The sequence below is a fragment of the Schistosoma haematobium genome, chromosome 6 (assembly GCF_000699445.3).
Source record: "Schistosoma haematobium chromosome 6, whole genome shotgun sequence".
NCBI classification, from domain to species: domain Eukaryota; kingdom Metazoa; phylum Platyhelminthes; class Trematoda; order Strigeidida; family Schistosomatidae; genus Schistosoma; species Schistosoma haematobium.
The window spans coordinates 21,523,961-21,539,460 of record NC_067201.1 but is presented as its reverse complement, the minus strand read 5'-3'; the positions used below and the strand labels follow the sequence as shown (position 1 = coordinate 21,539,460).

The 15,500-nt window shown below is 35.9% G+C and overlaps 1 protein-coding gene across 1 annotated transcript in view; it reads right to left on the bottom strand.

Moving 5' to 3' along the window:
* Positions 1-15,500, bottom strand: part of RGS20 (Regulator of G-protein signaling 20) — a 66,978-nt gene that overhangs the window by 44,145 nt on the left and 7,333 nt on the right. The window lies entirely within an intron of this gene.

Genomic DNA, 15,500 nt, shown 5'->3' with positions numbered 1-15,500 from the left:
CTTACTTTCATATTGTTAAAAAACAGTCTAAAATAAGGTTCTGCTTTAAGGTGAAATCTTGATTTGTGGAGTCAATCAAGCATAGAGTGAGACAATATTTAACTGTGGATATTAGGTTGGGATTATTCGATATCACTTATTGACTGAATTAGGAAAACTTTTAGCATTATATTACGGAACTTATAGTTGAAGAATCCCATACTAGAACGAAATAGCTGTCTACTGTCATCCAGGTATATTGATTTCTTTGTAAGTACCACTCGTAAAAATGAATTATTACACACATACATTGGAATGTATAAGATAAAAATAAAAGGATCCATGATGTAAATTTATTTTGTAAGAACGGGATTGATAGACTCTTAAAATAACTTTGGTAAGGGATTAGCAGTTGTTAACCACTCAGAAAGCGGTACAATATAAAATCGAACCAACCACATTCAAAGTAGCTACTCTTTGATCTTTTTACAAAATTCAGAATATGATTGCAGCTAGTTCGTACTATATATATATATATATATATATATATATATATATATATATATATATCCTTTTAGAAAATTACCTCCATTCGGTAACAAAGACTCTCAACGTAGAGAAACATTGAAATCATTATCCGGTTAGTGTTAGATCATCATTAAAAACCTGGAAGCATTGAACGGCCGTTTCGTCCTAGTGTGGAACTCCTCGGCAGTGTTTATCCACAATCCTACACTGATCGATAGATATATCATACAACTATAAAATGCATTTTCTTAAGTTGACTGTATGGGATTCAGTCAGTCATAATTACCATAGATTCTATTCCCAAAATGCATTAGTCTAAGTAACCATAAAATATTAGCACAGTGAGGTGAAATTAAGAAAATGAAGTTAAAAGGAGCCAAGATAACTGTTGCACCAATGATAACGACAAACATTAAACATTGAGAATATGAGACGAGAAGTTCGGATGAAAGAGTATATATGAAAGAATACTGAGATACAATGTCATGATTTAGACAAAAGTTGAATGAATCTATGTCTCTGTAAGTGATTCGTAGTTACTTCACGTTATTTGCCCAACAGCTGATCGTGGTTACCATGTGGGTCTAGACTGGGTACTTCGTATCCGCTAATATGTCATGGACCAAAGTTGTTTGACTGAACTAACTTTACCCATAATCCAAACCCTAATAAACTAACACTAACACTTCTGACGCTATTTGAGGGTTATATTAAACATTATTTACAACCCTATATTAGCTTCTGAGGGAGAATATTGTGAGTAAACCAATTTTTAACGTGGAAAAAATTTGTTAATCCCGTTAAAACTTTCCATCCGTTGTAATTTTCTTAGGTTTTATTGTAACTAAACACTATTTTCTAATTACTACAAAGCCATTGTATAATGTTGCTATAATATACTCATACCGTAAACAGTTTATAGACGTAATGAGTAAAATTAGAATATGCGTATATGATTTAAGACTGAGATCACACTTAACACTTTTAACGTCTATTCAATTTACTTTACATAGCACTTTCAGTCATTTTCCCTTCATTTAGTGCATAGTTGTATTATATTAGTGTGTATTTTTAACGAACAACTTTAAGAATCCGGAGTTATCATGAACTATCTTTTCTAAACACATCCACTGTAGTGCAGTCCAAGATACTAGGTGAAGAACAGAAATGTAGTGAACGTTAATGAATGAAATGAAGTCTCTGATGATAACTATACACCTAATATACAACGATAGTTCATTAAATCAACGGGAAAGTGATCGAATGTACTAATTAAGACATAATGAGCATAGAAAACATTACGGATAATGATAGTTACAAAATACAAGATAAAAGATGAGTAGTTCTTAAAATAACTTTGAAAAATATCTTTTTTTTAACCAATCTAAAGGACAGATAATAAGATTAGATGGTGGTTGGATGTAGTCGATAGGAAATCCTGGACCCGGGTTTCGTGCTACTTGGCACTCGTCAGCAAGGTGTACCTGTAATCTTGAGGGAACTGGTGCTCCCTGGCGGATTACAGGTACACCTTGCTGATGAGTGCCAAGCAGCACGAAACCTGGGTCCAGGGTTTCCTGTCGACTACCTCCAACCACCGTCTAATCTCAATATATAGTGCACACAGTGTCGAGTCACCTAAACTGGTGGCTACATTGCAATATGGTCGATAGCATTCGATCTGCACTAAATAAGGACTTGACACACATGACATTGATCGCCACCCAGTGATCAATCAATCGGGATAGATAGTAAGAATGAACAGTCTACAATTGGGAACAAGTCGAATTAAATATGTATATACCGTTTTGCCAAGATTATTTAAATGCTCTTATTCATTGAAATCTAAAACTATTCAGTAAAAGAATTTCTTCTACTAACTTTAAAACATTTTATATGATCTATTTATTCCTATTGTGGTGTGTGCTACTTATATTGACATAAGTAGTAGATGATGTTAGTCGTGAACAGAAGGTCTGACAACAGAGAGACAAGAGGATCGAACAGTAAAGAATGAAAACAGAATGCAGTTTGGATGAAAATGCAAGCACAATGAAGTCTGAGTCATTATGAGACAGTTGATGGACATTTCGCAAATGTAAGCATTTACTTTATGATTGTTAGACTTTATTAACAAGTCGTGTAATTTTGTGTCAAATACATTTGATTGCCGCAACCCGTGTTCTGTTCATTACACTATGACTTTTCTTCAATACATCATAAACAATTGTGTTTTTCACTTGGTGTTGTTTGGCTTGTATCTTCCCATTGTGATTTAAGACTGCAATTGATCAGTTTGTTATTGGTATATGTGCATACTGTGAGTATGCCTCGATATTGCCTTAATTCAATGATAGATAGTGGCTAGCAGTGAAATCCAGGACGCGCGCGTCGTCCTATTTGAGACTCGTCAGCTGGATGTATCTGCATCTCAGAGTTGACTTTCACCCTGGGACTCGAACTCAGTACCATTCGCTTCAAACGCCATCATGTTATTCACTTAGTTAATAAGTCCTGATTGCCGCTTGCTTCCGCTTATAATGCTTGTGAATTAAGGCAATATCAAAGCAATCCTTACAGTATGCACATATGCCAATGACAAACTGATCAACTGCAGTCTTAAACTTCAATAGGAAGATACATGTCTAACAATACCAAATGAATTTAAATTCACCCCATTGCACAAGTAAGTGGCTATCAGGACTCAGTAGCTGAGTGGATAACACGATGGCATTTGAAACGAATGCTACTGGGTCCGAGTCCCAGAGTGAACATCAACTCTGAGATGCAGGTACATCCAGCTGACGAGTCCCAAGTAGAACTAAGTGTGACGTATCCTCGATTCCACTGCTAGCCACTATCCATCATTGCTTACAAAAAAATTGTGTTTTTATTCGTATTTCTAGACATTCATGCCAGGAGAATTGGAGAAAAAAATTGCACATCTATCTTTTCAATAACATCATTTAACTCAGATTAATTACAGGAGTTTCCATGATTCATTTCTATACTTTAGTTACACATTATTAGAAGTAAGAGTGTATATTGACAGGTAATTAGGACTCATCTTCCAAGTATGTGTTATGATCTTAAGTTCATCTTCTTAAACTTAATTGGTTTACGGTTACATAATTTAACTCTACAGATTTAAATAAATACATTGAGTTTAACGCATAATTAGAAAATTGTTGCTATCATTTATGACATAACATTATATTAAAACATTTAGCAACTATCACTTGAGGAAGATTATTAATTACAAACTAACTTTAGCGATAAATACTCAGTGGGATAAGATGGTGATTGCAGGTAATTAACAGGAAACCCTGGACCTAGGTTTCATACTACTTGACACTTGTCAGCATGGTGTACTTGTAATCTTGAGGGAATTGATGGATTCGATCCTGTGTCACCCAGCTTCATAGTCAGAGACGTTACCATTGAGTGATCATGGCTGCGACTGACCTCCTGCAGGATTGAGGTTTATTTACAGCAAGACTATCATTTATAGACGAGCCAATCAGAAGTGTTTGAAAGATTTCAAGGCCGTAGGCCCAACTTCAGTGCTTAATGCTAACGTACGATCGGTTTACAGGGGATTTTATATAAAACGTAATAATTAAGCGGCTATAACAAATAAAATGGCGAGACTATAATTTGTGGACGAATCAATCAGGTATAAGATAATAGATCTCGGATTTTAACGCGAAAGCCTTTCATCCATTTGGCTAAATAAGTTTCTGGAATTATAGCTAATGTCAGTTCGTGGTAAAAATCCTATATATAATTTCTAAGGCAAATTATGACAATTATTGTGAATATGATAATAAGAGCACCAGTAACACTGGCTACAGTAAAGTACTACAATATATCGAAGCTATGTGGTCGAGGCTGAAAAAGTTTTTGCGACCTTATTATGGCTTCAGAGGCCGACGATTCTATAGCCATATGGATGAATTCCTCTACTGCATGCATTACGATTTTAGAACCTCTGAACCTCTTTCTAACTTTGAAAAGTTTTTGAACCATGTATAAGAGTTGGATCCACTTTGTTTCTTTGGTTTTGTATAATATATTTTTACTCTATACCGACTGTTTGCTGATTGGCTAATATTTCTCAAGGTCACTTGAGATTCATTCGAAGGTCGTCCATAAATTATAGCCTCGCTATCTCACTTTAGATACCGTTGAAAAAATAGAAAGTTAAACATTAACACTGTTGGATCCCGGCTCGGTGGTCTAGAACTTAGACATTTGCGCACGAAACCGAAAGTTCTGGCTTCGAATCCCGCGTACAGGATCGTCGATGCGCATTGCCAAGGAGTCTCATACTAGGACAGAATGGCCATCCAGTGCTTTCATGCCTTCAGTTGTGGTCTAACATTGATCGATTCATAATTTCAATCAAAAACTCAATAATTTCCACAACCCGACACTAATGAATATATATTTTGTCTCAGTATGACACTCTTCAATACTACTCATGCACAACCACATCAACGATAGGAGTCAAGAAATTCCGGTCTCACGGCAAAGGCTTAACCTGTAAATTACTGGTTTAGCATCTGCTGGATTATAATTTTGATCAATATGTAATACGTAACCATCATATATAGTCAATAGTGGGTAGTTACATGAATAAATTCCACTGGTCAAGACTACGATGAAACAATTGCCAAACACTTTCTGGCTTTCAATGTTTATCTAACTAAGGTTAATCCATGTAAAGCACAAAATCCAATAATCGCTATAAACCTCTCAATATTAATTAACTAATTATAATCGAATAATAAAGGAAAAGATTGTTAATAATATGTGTAGTAATAACTCTATAAAAGATTCAACACAAATGGTATCAATAGTCCGATAAATATGTTGATGAGTGAACTAGTTTTCGGAGGGAGAAAATAAGGCAACTAACTACTCTGTGTGGATATCAAATTAATGGAACACTACTAATAATAGTAATAATAATAACCAAAGTGGAAATTATTAAAATCAAATGAGAAAATGCAATAACAAGTCCAGAAAATGAATCTGTATACATTTTGTATGTGTGTAAGGATATCTATACAGATTTTGTCTTTTAAAAGGTTCAGTTAAAGAAATCCATTTAACTTACGGACATGACATTGTTGGATCAAGATAAATAACTATATCACAAGGGGTTTTGTGGAGATTTTCTAGAAATTTCACTGGTTGAAATCATGAGTCAATTGAAGCTAGACCACCATGGAAAACCTGGAAGCACTGGACGGCCGTTTCGTCCCAGCATGGGACTCCTCAGCAGTGCACATCCACGATCCCACACCCCGCGAGTTTTGAACCCAGGATCTACCAGTCTCGCACCAGGCGCTTAACCAACTAGACCACTGGGCCGGTGGGCATCTAATGGTGTTAATGTCTAACTTCAACCAATCCACGAAGTTGCGCCACCATACACCATTGTCTTCAGTGAGTTGATATCTCTCTAAAAACCTCCACAAAACCTCTTCTAATAATAATCATCTGCTCACTAGTGACTGATTCCAAGAGATACTTCTGGAGTTCTAGTGAGAAGCCTTTACCAGTGGAGTTCAACCAGGTCGGTTGTGAGATATCAATTCACTGAAGACAATGGTGTACGATTGCGCAACTTCGTGGATTGGTTGAAGTTAGACATTAACACCATTAGATGCCCACCGGCCCAGTGGTCTAGTTGGTTAAGTGCTCGCGCGCGGAACCAGTAGGTCCTGGGTTCGAATCTCGCAGGGGGCGAGGTCGTGGATGCGCACTGCTGAGGAGTCCCATACTAGGACGAAAAGGCTGTCCAGTGCATTCAGGTTTTCCATGGTGGTCTAGCTTCAATTGACTCATGATTTCAACCAGTGAAATAACTGTATGATAACTGTTTGTAGAGTGTAGAGTGTTGGCAGTCCTTGAAAAAGAAACCTCAAAAAAAAACTTTCAGAAACTGGGAAAAGGCTTAAAATACTTCGTCCAGTCATAGCCTAATAGAAACTTGACAGAATGTTATGTTACACTGTGATTGGATAGTGTTATATCCCAACGAGAATAATGAAAGGTAACTGTTGGGATCTATTTATGAACTAATATTATACGTATATTTTTTTATTGTATGACTATCAAATCCACTTTTGGCTAAATTTTGTACAAATGTTATTTTCCTATCTTACGATGTAATGTGGACAGTTTGGCTTGTATATAAACCCAGTATGTTTGAAATATATGATTCATATTGCAGAAGCTGAAATTTGTGTTCTGGACTTAACAGGCAGGGCTAGTTGGAAAAGGATCAATCGGGACTTCAGACTGTTCGTCCAGGTGTATGCGTCATTTGTTGGTCGTATAAGTCGGCGTATCTAAATTTGGCAATCGTATTCGCGGTAATCGTACAAGCTAGAGACATAACAGTTAGCTATCTATCTTGTTAATAAATTTATTGATGCCAGAAACCTTCATAATCTATCAAGGTCATATTTAAACATATAGATGCTTTTGCTTTATGTACATAAAACCTCCTTGGAAGTAAGACTTTATTTGACACTTCTCACTTTCGTTCTGCTATTCAAGGTTGAAGTACAAGAGAATTGTCGTTAACTAGAAAGCGATTTGGAGATCATTATCAGGAGCATCAGTATCAGTGAATTAAAGTGTATAGAAATGAGGAAATTTTTGAATGAAATCTAAAGAGACATGTCACTTTATTATTTAAATACTTGGAAATAATTTAGTACGTTGTACATGGTTTACCATTGATTCTCATTGACTAACTTAGACGTTATTTATTTTGATAATTCATTCTGAATATCTTTGAGCAGAGTGCTAGACTGATACATAAAATATGTTGGTATCTTTGTTTACTATAAAAGGAAGCATCACCTAATCGAATCTCAGACACATAGACATTAATGACTAGGATTATTGAGTTTTGATTGAAATCATGAAGGAATCGATGTTAGATTACCATTCAAAACCTGGAAGCACTGGAAGGCAGTTTCATGTGCTCACTAGTGACTAGATTCAAGATGGATTTCCTAGAGTTCTAGTGAGATGTCGTGACCAGTGAAGTCCAACCGTATCTGGTCTAAGGTAGTTACTTACTGAAGACAATGGTGGACGGTTGCGCAATATTATGGATTGGTTGAAGTTATACATTAACACCATTGGATGCCAGTTCAGTAGTCTAGAGATCAAGCGTTCGCGAAAGAGACCGATAGGTCCTGGGTTCGAATTTAGCGTGCGCGATAGTGGATGAGCACTGCTGAGGAGTATCACAATATCATTAAACGGTTGTTGTCCAGTGCTTTCAGGTTTTCCATGGTGGTCTAGCTTCAATTAACTAATGATCTCCACTATTAAAAGTCCCATATTGTGAATTCCAGTTGGATCCTCATCAGGCTTCACTCGAATATACTGTAAATATTTATATACATTAAGGAAATTATTTAAGCTAATCAATAAATCTTATGAGTCAATAATAACAGTGAAATAGATTACATAAATGTTATAGCCCAAAGCCACCAATCAGAAGCAGAGAATTATCGATCGAATCAAGGACGAGTAAAACATGTGAGAGCAGACTCAAGTCCTGATTGGTCCTGCTCTCCACCTAACTCAGCCAGTTAAGTCCAGAACACCAGTCTCAGCCTCTGCAATATGAATCCTTATATCTCAAACATACTGAGTTTATACACCGATCAAACAGACCACATCGTACCATCAAATAGAAAATAACATTTGTACAAGATTTAGGCTAAAGTGGCTGTGAATATGAGAGGCAGTGACTAATAGTCAGGGCATAATTCAAGAATGGTAAAACGTATAATAATGGTTCATACATCGAAATAAAGCTTATAACAAAAGGAGTATGAATATGTATAGTTTAGTTATTTAACAATCATACGATAAAAATATACGTATAATATTGGTCCATAAATGGATACCAAAGTTACCATTCATTATGTTTATCGGGATCTAACGATAACTAAACATAATGAATAAGTACAAATTGATAGTGTGGTGACAGGCACAGAAGTGGTGTGTGTGTGTGTGTCTATGTGTGTTAAGAATAAAACTCTAAGATTGTTTTGATTGGTCTAAATAATTTGGTTAATGTATATAAACATTTACTGTTCATTTGAGTAAACCATGTTGAAGATCAAATTGGAAACAATATTGTTCACTTATATATCTATATAATTCACACAAAAAAACTATTGTTCATACAAACATTTACTAGTCAGTAAGCAGCATAAGTTCACTTGGTATTATTGTTTACTTGAATCTTCTCATTGATGTTTAGGACTATAAATGATCAGTCTCTCTCTCATTATTGGCATAATTGCATACTGTGCGTATTGCCTCGATATTGCTTTAATTCACAAACATTATAAGTAAAGATAGATAGTGGTTAGCAATGGAATTCAGGACGTGTATTTCATCCTAGTTTTAGACTCGTCAACTGGATATACCTGTATCACAGAATTGATATTCACTCTGGGACTTAAATCCATTACCGTTCGCATCATACTGATCAATTGATCAATTTCAGTCCTAAAAATCAATGAAAAGACTCAAACAAACAATGCCAAATAAATTAAAACGTCACCCAATTACAAAAGCGGTTGGTTATCAGGACTCAGTAGCTAAGTCGATAACACGATGACGTTTGAATAGTACGATACTGGGTTTAAGTACTCGAGTGAGCATCAATTCCGTGATACAGGTAATATCCAGTTGACGAGTCACAAATAGGACGAAACATACATCTTGAATTTCACTACTAACCACTATCCATCTTTACTTATAGTTATTTTCAGTCAAGTATGTACTATTGATTTTTTTAATAAAAAAATAAAGCAACTTTCACTACATTTGTCCATAACTAGTTTTAAAATGCCAACGATCAATAAATCTTTTCATCAATCAATTATAGTTGCTATCATTATCTGATAGATATACAGACATTTAAATACATGGACTATATATAAATACACATGATGAATTTCTTTGAGTAGACATATGAGCTAAAAAGTCGATCGATCAATCGATTAATAGATGGATAGACAGACAGACATCAATATGTATATATATGTATATATATATATATATTTATTTATATAGAATTATTTATATAGAGATGAAATAGATAGATTTTTACATAACTACTGATCTCTGCCTACTTATTCACACACACACACACACACTCTTTCCCTCTCCCTCCCCTTCAAAAAAGTCTATCCAAAATAACTCTCTTATTTATTTGATATTTTTTTGGTTAGAAAAACAAGTCGAATGATATTGTCAGTCGAGTAGTATATTAGTGATAATAAATTTCAATGAAATTAAGGTTACAATTATAATTTGTGATATCATTAGAAGGAATAATATTTATTAAAGAATGTTGCCATAGTAATTATGAAATATATATATATATATATTATTTATAGAAGTGATCACTATGGCTATTTATAAATCATTTTGATTGGTTGCAAATATTTTATTGATTAATTTGTATATTTTATTTATTAAATAAATAAATAAACAAATACACATTATTTATTTTAATAGATGATTGGTCTATTTACTTTATGTATGTATGTCCGTAGGTCTATCTGTAGGTATGTATGTATGTCAGTGTATAAGTCTTTATATATATTAAGTAGGTTTGATACAATAGTCACATTCAGTTAATGCGTGTTTGTAACTAGGAGAAAAATCTTTCCAAATAATCACTTGTACAGTTTTTTTTTCTGCAATTTTTGTCTCTTTTTCAATGTATATATATTTGTCATATAACCCGACAACTGTTATTGTCCCCCCTCCATTCTCTCCTTGAGTATCTATTCAATATTTTCCTTTGAATGATATGTGCGTGTTTTTTAAAAAAAATTCTTCTACTTATTAGTAGTGTTCTATTTTCATTCAAAATAAAATAGACACTTTCATTTAAAATGATTGGTTAGTTAATATGACCTTTTGAGGTTATTTGTTTGTTATAACGATCTCCTCTCATTATACTTGGAGATAGTGATTTTTCTAATAAATAATAACCTTCATCATATTTTAGGTGAGATTATAAATTATAGATGAATCAATCAGATTGATCATAAAAAAGATCTTGGATTTTTAACGTGAATTTCATTGATTACTTACTAACGCCTATTACTCCTAATGGAGCATAGGCCGCCGACCAGCACTCTCCAACCCACTCACTCTGTCCTGGGCCTTCTTTTCTACTTCCATCCAAATTCTTGTTCATTTTTCTCATGTCTATCTCCATTTCCCGGCGTAATGTGTTCTTTGCTCTTCCTCTTTTCCTTTGGCCTTGAAGATTCCATGTGAGGGCTTGTCTTGTGACGCAGTTGGGTGCTTTCCTCAATGTGTGTCCTATCCACTTCCAGCGCTTCTTCCTAATTTCTTCCTCCACTGGGATCTGGTTTGTTCTTTCCCACAGTTGGTTTTTGCTAATAGTGTCTGTTCAAATACTTCGGATCCGTTGGCCGCACACTATTTCAACCTGTGAAATTTCTAAAACTCTCCACAAAACCCATTCTCATAATAATAATCAACTGCTCATTAGTGACTGACTTCAAGAAAAACTCCTGGAGTTCTAGTGAGAACCGTTACCAGTGGAGTTCAACCGGTCTGTTGTGAGATAACAACTCACTGAAGACAATGGTGTATGGTGGCGCAACTTCGTGGATTGGTTGAAGTTAGACATAAACACCATTAGATGCCCACCGGCCCAGTGGTCTAGTTGGTTAAGTGCTCGCGCGCGAAGCCAGTAGGTCCTGGGTTCGAGCCCCGCATGGTGCGGGATCGTGGATGCGCACTGCTGAGGAGTACCATACCAGGACGAAACGGCCGTCCAGTGCTTCCAGGTTTTCAATGGTGGTCTAGCTTCAACTGACTCATGATTTCAACCTGTGAAATTTCTAAAACTCTCCGCAAAACCCATTCTGATTTCATTTTCCATTTAGTTAAATAATATCTTGATATTTTAACTGATTTGATGGAAAAATTCTAAATCTAATCCCTATCCTTAACCATCAACTGTAAATCATAATTCTTATACTTTACATTAGTTTAAAACACTCATTTAGCCCAAGTTACTAGGTGGACATTCTCAAGGTTACTTTATGTTAGATCCCGATAAGCATAATGAATGGTAACTTTGGTATCCATTTATGGACCAATATTATACGTATCCTTTTATCGTATAATTGTTAAATAACTAAGCTATTCATATTCATATTCCTCTTATTATAAACTTTATTTTGACCTATTAAACCATTATTATACGTTTTACCATTATTGAATTATGCCCTGTCAATTAGTTACTGCCTACCACATTCACAGCCACATTTGGCCAAATGTTGTACAAATGTTATTCTCCATTTTATGCTACGTTGTGGTCTGTTTGATTGGTATACAAACTCAGTATGTTTGAGATATAAGGATTCATATTGCAGAGGCTGAGACTGGTGTTCTGGACTTAACTGGCTGGGCTATGCTAGGCTGAAAGCAGGACCGATGAGGACTCTAGGCTGCTCGTATGTGTTTTATGCGTCCTTCATCCGATCGATAATTCTCTGCTTCTGATTGGCGGCTTTGGGCTATAACACTTTAGTACCGCTCAAAGGTCATCCATAAATTGCAATCTTACCATATTTTAAAAAAATTCACATTTTCATGTTAATATTTACTGTGATCAGAAAGGGGTTTTTTGAGGTTTAATAGTTGAATTCATGAGTCATTTAAAGCTAGACCATCATAGAAAATCTGGAAGTACTGGATGGCCGTTTCGTCCTATTGTGGGACTCCTCATCAATACGCATCCACGATCCCATTCGCGGAATTCGAACCCAGGACCTATCAGTCTCACGTGTGGACGCTTAATCTCATAGATTTGCATGGTTTTCGTTTTCTAGGTTTGTTAGGCGCTTCAAGGTCATTACATTTTACTATAAACATACAATTGTTGCTTTCAGTTTTTGACTTCTATACAGAACACTAAATTATCTTAAGATCCCATTTTCTTCATTAGCTTATAGATTACTTACATTAAAGTGTTATTATCTAACAGAATTCTGGTTTATTCGAGCTTCTGTTCGTTGCGTTTTAGCGATAGGATAAGTGTTCGTGAATATGCAATTCCTTCATTTTTCAAATTTTAATAACTGAGATATCAACCATTTCCGAACATTTTCCAGTTTATACTTAATGAATGAGTTCCCCACAAAAAATGTATAATTTTCAGTAAACATTTCATATCAAGCTCTTGCTTTCAGTTTATCTTCTATTTCATCTGACATATCAGAATGTTCTACAATGGCGTGTTTATGAAATACATACAAAGACAACTTTAGATGATCAGAATGAAAACCCTAGTGAAAATGTATGCTCAGTGGTTTAGTGGTTAAGCGTTCGCTCGCGAGACCGAAGGTTCTGAGTTCGAGACCCGCGAGCGGGATCGTGGATGCGCACTGCTGAACAGTCTCACAATACGATGAAACGGCCGTCCAGTGCTTCCAGGTTTTCAATGGTGGTCTAACATCAATCGATTCATGATCTTAATCAAAGAATTATTTGTTCATTATAACGACAAATCATTCTCCGTTACTAATGTTTTAACTCTAATTCATAATCTGAGACACTTAAACCTGATCATTTCTCATTTACTAACATAGATAATTTCATTGATCAATATAAAAATTGTTTATCCATTGTAATTTTTCTTTACATTTTCTGTATTATAAGCTATTTTATAACTAAATACATGTTTCCTGACTAAGTGGCGGAATTATATCTATATTCTTTAAGTACACAATGACAATGAACAAGATATCATTTGAATATTGTAATGAATCGAAGAGATTCAACGATACAATATCATTTAACTTTTATTTCAATGTAATTCAGAAGAGGGACAGATGAAATACATTGAGATTTGAAAAGAATCGAATATGTTATTCAACTACTGATCCTGTCCCGACTTAAAAGCAGCATTTGACTCTGTAGACCGCGAGATTCTGTGGCAGTGTCTGTCATTGAAAGGCGTACCACAGAAGTACATAAACCTTGTAAAGGCTCTTTACTCGAACACTACTAGTCGAGTCAGAGCTTATGGCGAACTGTCATCTACTTTTGCAACCTCAAGTGGTGTCCGTCAAGGCTGTCCACATTCCCCACTTTTGTCTAACTTCATCATAGATCTACTGATAGAAATAACTTTCTCGTCGACTGAGTTCTCGGGTATTGATCTCCATCCAGGAGGTCCACTTATCGACTTAGAATACGCAGATGACATAGTCCTGTTTGGTGAAGACGCTGACAAAATGCAGAGTCTTTTGGTAGCACTGAGCAACAATGCCAGAATGTTTGGAATGCGCTTCTCTCCCTCTAAATGCAAGTTGTTGCTTCAGGACTGGTCTGTATCAACACCTGAACTAAGGATAGGGAGTGAAGTAGTCGAACGCGTTGACAACTTCACTTATCTTGGAAGTCTGATCAGCCCTAATCGGTTGGTGTCTGACGAAATCTCAGCACGGATCCGAAAAGCTCGATTGGCTTTTGCCAACTTACGTCACCTACTACAGCGAAGGCGAGATATCCATCTATCAATAAAAGGACGAGTATACTGCGCGGCAGTCCGTTCTGTTTTAATTTACGGCAGCGAAACATGGCCATTAAGAGTAGAAGACACCCGTAAGCTATTAGTATTCGACCACAGATGTCTTAGAAATATTGCTCATATCTGCTGGGATCACCGGGTAATTAGTAGTGAGGTTCGACGCAGGGTATTAGGAAATGATGGTAAATCACTTGATGAGGTTATGAATCTTCATCGACTGAGATGGTTGGGCCACGTGTTACGTATGTCCGAACACCGATTACCACGACGTGCAATGCTAACCGGTGTTGGAGATAGTTGTAAGAAAGTTATGGGTGGCCAAACCAAAACGTGGCATCAGTGCTTGAAGTCACTAACTTCTAATCTGAGCCATGTTGGTAGATGCAGACTACTTGGTTGGGGTCCGCGCGAATTTCGTAACCAATGGTTGAAGACTCTTGGTGACATGGCTCAGAATCGATCACAATGGCGTAGGTGTATACACTCCCTGTCTTCCCTTAAACTAAGAGATTAAAATCACTTCATATCTTTCTTTCTATGAACCAATTCTTTCTTCTTGTACTATATCTCTATATGCAATCTTTCTCTTATATATTACCACCTTTGACCTAACCACTGCTATGAATCCGGTGTTCATCTTGTTGTGCTGATGCGGTATGGCAACCTGGACCGATGCACATATGTGCCTGGTCCTACGTTGTAGCTGACTGACTGACTGACTGACTGATCCTGTATATCTTCTTAACGGATGTTTTTTTGAAATGTAGAATAGATGGAATGTGGTTAGCAATAGAATCTGGAAAGGGCGTTTCTTCTCATTTCAGACTCATCAGCTAGATGTGCCTTCATATCACAAATGATATTTACTCAGGGATTCAGATCAACTACCTTTCATTATCCACTTAGCAAATGGGTTCGAATATTTGAGTGAACATCAGCTGTAAGTCGCAGACACATTCAGCTGATGCGCCCTGAACAAGACAAAATACATATCTCAGATTTTACTGCTAGCCATATTCTATTTATTCTATGAAAACTCGTGTCATAATGATTACATCGAGACATTCCACGCACTATTCACATATGCCAACCAAGACTGATCAAATTTCAGTTAAAATGGTCAACAAAGAGATAATCGAAAACCATTACAAATTGAATATAATATTTTTATGTTTGTGTACGTGTTCGTTTGAAATTTTGTGGTTTTTTCGAACTGTGAGTAATGACCAGTTGTCAATTGATTCCCTCTTCAGTAAATGAGTGATATACACGCAACACTAACGTGGTTTCCAATAGTACTGAATGAACTGACTGATACATTGGTTGACTAGTGAGTAATAATCAATATCGTGTT